Genomic DNA, 5423 nt, shown 5'->3' with positions numbered 1-5423 from the left:
AGAAACGAACGTGTACCAGTGAACAGACAGAGCAAATTCATCTCTGCTAAGCACCCCTTCTGCCACTGGGAAATTCCTCATTTCCTCAAATGGCATTACCAGCAGGAAACATAAACAGACTTTTTAAAAATTGGGACAATAGCCAGAAAAGAAAGCGTAAAAAGCAAACCTATTCACAACTGAGACCTCAAATACCCATTAAATACTTTAATGCCAACCTAACAATTACTATAAAGAAACTCCTAAACCGTAACGAGACAGTAAAAGGAAGTCAGATTAGATGGATGTCTCCCCACTCAGAACTGGAAAGACTCAAGTGATATAATAACATTTCCCATATCAATTCATAGGTTTAATACAATGCTAACTAATGGGACATTAAGAATTTTATTAAATAAAATTTGACAAAATAAGTGTAAAAGGTACATGAAAGAAGCATGCAAAAATGTCAGAATTTTAAAACATTGTGATGTTATAAAGCAACACTGTACAAAATTCTTAAACAGTTCAACTCTCCATTGAAGGGAATCGGCATTGTGAAGGAAAAAGGGAAGGAAAAGAGGGGAGAAGTGCTGGGCTAAAGACACTCAGAGGAAAAGATGTCCTGAAACGGTTTTTTTCTTTGCAAAAAACAGTGAACTCCTTCAAAGTAGTTCAAGTAAAAGAGGGATTATTTTAAATATAATGAGCTATGTTGCCCTATCAAAGGACCTCACTGTGCTAAAACTATAAACCAAGGCAGCTCTATCCATACTTCAGAAACCCTTCCCGGTGCCCCTTCCAAGTTCTGAGCACTATTGGGTGACACTTCTCTCCCCACAACCCCTGGGGCACTTGGCAGCTCTGGAGCCTGTTCATATTACCTCTTCACTTTAGTTCTGCAGATACAAATTTCCATTTTTTTTTAGCTGCCTCTTCCAGCTTTTCAACAGCTGTGTTACAAATTTCCTGAATTAAATCCCTCTGTTTAAAGTATTTAGAGCGGTTTCTGTTTTCCTAATTGGATCCTGATTGATACATTGCCAGCTCCAATGCTGACTTTCGTTTATTTCTTTGAGTCAGAGTGCACAAACGGCAAGCTGGCACTCTTGTGGGCAGGTATCTATCTCTGGTCCAAAACACCATGTCAAGTGCATAACTAGTTTTGAGTGAGTGATCTGTCACCCCAAATTTCTGGCGCAGCTAAGAATAGGATAGTCCAGAAGCTGGTGGAACTAGGGGTGGGGGTGGAATAAGGGTGCGGAGGGTTGGCAATTGAAGGAGGACTACAAACAGATCTGAGCAGTTACCTAAACAGACAAAGAGCAAAGTCTGACACCAAAATTCCAGAAAGAAAGCCGACAGTCATGGTGGTGACCAACTGGGTCAAAGGCCAAAGGCAGGTGTGGGTGCAGTCACAGAGGGTAGGTTCCAGGAGCAGGACTGAGACAGATTGTGACAAGAGAAGTGGGCACATCAGAATCATCAGGGACAGCTAGGCTGAGATGTGCTTAGACAGAGGACTGGCAGTGATAAGGTTTTGTCATATAAAGGAACATGGGAGCAAATGCCACTTATCTGAATTTGTCCCTAAAGTGGCCTACTTCCCAACCCTCCCCTTTCTTTCCTCTTCCTCTTCATCTTCCTCCATCTTTCTTTTCTTAATAATTAACTTTGATTGCACAGTCAATATTTTTATTTTCTTCATTTAAACAGTTTCTCCTTTTTTAAACAAAGAAGTGATGTTTATTGTAACATAATATATATTAGAATTTATGGGTAAATGTAAAGTAGAAAGTGATCCGTAATCCAACCATGCAAGTTAACAATTGCTAAAATTTTCCTTCCATGACTTTTTCAGCCTCACATATACATATGCATATACCTACGACCATATGCATATAGATATATTTTTTTCTCAAACAAAACTGAAAATGTTAGAAATCTACATACAATAAAAACTGGGCATAAATGAGCCAACTTCATGGACATTTCCAGTTAAGCATTCATGCAAATATGTATTCACTTTTTAAAATTTTATACAGGCATAACACAAACATACAGGATATGATGATTCTGGAAAAAAAAAATCAGAGGTACTAAAAGTATTCTTCACTTTTAAAATGGTGAATAGGTTTCATACATCAACATTCTACCTGAATGTAAAGCTGCTGATTTAATTCCGTGATTTTATCATGCCAGAAACATGATTGCTTTTAAATTCTTTAACAGATACTGGTATCACAACAACATATCGGCTTATTAACATTCTGCAAACATAATATCCCAGTGTGGACAAAAAAAAAAATGTTTAAACAAATATAGTATTTAGTGTGGACAAAAAAAAATGTTTAATATTGATTATTTGTTATGTTTTCATCTTTCAGTCTTTTCAACATAAAAAAATACTTGCACACATTTAAGTGTTTTCTTATAAAACACAATCTTAAAAAATTAATGACGATTGGTCTTTGTGGTTCTTAGCGATAAGTCCTGTCTTTTTTTCTCCCATAATATAAATTATGTTCTTATGCAATATGCAGGATTGCACAAAGAGCCAGTAGTTCTTAAACAATGTTACCAAATAACCATATAAATCCAAAATGCAGCAAAGGCAAACAATCTTCTTAGTGCACTTTCACCTCATTGAAGTTGAAGCTGTTCCTTTTGGACATTTTCCACTTCAATGTGAAATAGATTGTTAGAGTTTCATTAGCAGTTTTGTTATGCGGCTTTTTAAAAGAAAAAAAGAATGATTTGATTTCTTTCACAGCTCACAGTTCTCAGACAAGACTTTTTTCTTGGAAATCAAATAGTCCAAGGATATTTTTGAATACCCAAGCACTCTTTAGCAGATGAAACTTCCCAATACAATTGTAAGAATTAAGCTTCTGCATTCTTAGCTATATTGCCATTTATATCCTGTTACCAAAGTAAGATGGTTTTGCTATTCCCACAACCCACGGAATTATTATTTTAAAAACTGAATACTTCTATTATTTATAATTTCTGTTTGGAATGATCATTCTGACTACCACCTTTTGATGACTACTTGAAACCAGTCTAAACCAACTATTACATACCTTGACATTTGCTTTTAAAGTGGTGACTTCAGTAGAGGCAACAAGTCTAAGCAGCTGCCAAGGGCGACTTATTGTTTTTCTTCCTGTAAACTATTGGTGAGCACAGGAAAGCAATCCACAACTGCAAGATCTTCTTCCACCTTCACCAAATACACTTGATCTTAGCCAAAAGGCCGAGAAGCGATACCTTCACCAAATAGGCGACAGGTTCATTTATATTTCTCTTCCTCCAGAAAGTTAAGGCTACTTTCAATCTCAAATTTCAGCTGAACACAATGTGGGCCATCGTTTGGTGGTCCTGAGAAACCTCAGGGAAAAAAACCCCACTATATATATATATATAATATATACATTTTATGGGCAGGCACCGGGAATCCAGTATATTTTGATAATGAACTTTCTGTCTGCGAAATCAGAATCCCTGGAGTTAACCAACAATGTTCCACTATCAAGGCATAATCTTTCAGGCAGGTGACCTGTACAAGCCACTTCATGGTTTTTATTTGTCATGTCACAGCCCCCACTCCTCGGAGACTGTTTCATCTGTAACAAGGATCTGGAAAAGGATGATGAACTTGCTTTTTGCAGTAGATTAGTTTATGTAATTTATCTGGGCTTTCCACAGCTTGTCCAGCTTCTCCATTAATGAAAGTAGCCAACTGATTTAGACATTTCTCAACCTCCTTCATGTTCTTATTAGTGAAATTTCTAGGACGATCAATGGAATGATTCTCTGTAGTATTACAGAAGTTCCATTTTTTAACATTGAGGGTTTCACATGCCATAATCTCTGAAATCCCGACGCCTCCCAATATGGAGGCGCCTCACTGCAACCCTTATGCTGGTGATGAGCCACCCGGCAGCCTAGCGCCACCCGGGGGCCAGCGCCGCTCAACTGGTTCAAACGTGGCCGCATGCACCGCCCGCAGGGATACCTCTTCCCCCATATGCATATTATTTTAAAACCAAAATTATTCCACTCCTTGAGGGAGAAATAAGGAGGAAGAGTCTAATAACATTGATGGGTTTTTTATTTTTATTTTTTTAAAGACCAATTGATTAAATCCAATTTTAGAAATAAATTCAAACCTGCACAATAGGTTAGTGCGTGCAAAGGCTGGTGAAATAAGTCACGAAGAAAGGAATCCTTGTTAAACAATGTAGGAAAAACTAAATAGCATTGTAAAGAATCTAAATTCATGACCACGCTCTATACCATATACCACAATAAATTAAGAGGAATTAAATAATTAAATTAAAGATCATTTTCATTTGAAGATTAAAATTTTAAAAATTTATCATAAACTATAGACGACAATACAATGTTAATATTTTTTACACACATCTCATAGCAGCACACTGATGTTCATAGCAACTGCCACAGGATGGATGCAACCCAAGTGTCCATCAACCAATGAATAGATAAAGAATATGTGGTATTGTTTAAGCTTACTAAAGCTGCCAGAATGCAATATACCAGAAATTGATTGGTTTTTTACAATAGGGATTTTTAAAAATATTTTTATTGATAAGTCTTAATATGCAAATATTCCATGCATGGTTTACAATCAATGGCTCACAATATCCTCACATAGTTGTGCATTTATCACCATGATCATTTTTCAGGACATTTGTATCACTCCAGCAAAAGAAATAAAAAGAAAAAATTTACATATACTATACCCCTTACCCCTCCCTCTCATTGACCACTAGTAATTCCATCTATCCAATTTATTTTAACCTTTGTCCCCCTATTATTTGTTCATCCTCCGTCCATATTTTTTACTCATCTGTCCATACCCTAGATAAAAAGAGCATCAGACACAGGTTTACACAATCACAGTCACATTGTAAAAGCTATATGGTTATACAAATGTCTTCAAGAATCAAGGCTACTGGAACACAGCTCAACAGTTTCAGGTACTTTCCACAATGAGGATTTATTAACTTAAAATTTGCAGTTCTAAGGCCATGAAGATGTCCCAATTAAGGTATCAACAGGATGATTCTGGATTCTGAAGACAGGTCACTGGCATCTACCATTCTTCTGTCAGCTAGCAAAACACAGGGTCGGCGTTTGCTGGTCACTCTTGGGTCTCGTTGCTTTCAGCTTCTGGTTCAAGTGGCCTCCTCTCTGAGCTTCTGTGACTCCTCTCTTAGCATCTCCAGGACTTTTCTCTCTAAGCTTTCTCCACATGTCTCTGGGGGTTTCTTTTGTCCTCTCACAGAGGACTCCAGTAAAGGATTAAGACCCACCTTGAATTGGGTGGGTCACATCTCAATTGAATCAACCTAATCCAAAGGTCCCACCCACAATATGTCTGTCCCCACAGGGACGGATTAAAAGAACATGGCCTTTTC

The 5423-nt window shown here is 37.3% G+C and overlaps 1 pseudogene; it reads right to left on the bottom strand.

Moving 5' to 3' along the window:
- Positions 1-2787: 2787 nt before the first annotated feature.
- LOC143645236 (KATNB1-like protein 1) lies at positions 2788-3847 on the bottom strand (annotated as a pseudogene).
- Between the last annotated feature and the right edge of the window lie 1576 nt (positions 3848-5423).

Source organism: Tamandua tetradactyla, chromosome 8 (genome assembly GCF_023851605.1).
Source record: "Tamandua tetradactyla isolate mTamTet1 chromosome 8, mTamTet1.pri, whole genome shotgun sequence".
Lineage (NCBI taxonomy): Eukaryota > Metazoa > Chordata > Mammalia > Pilosa > Myrmecophagidae > Tamandua > Tamandua tetradactyla.
Note: the sequence above shows the minus strand (reverse complement) of the source record. Positions and strands in the feature narration are given on the sequence as shown.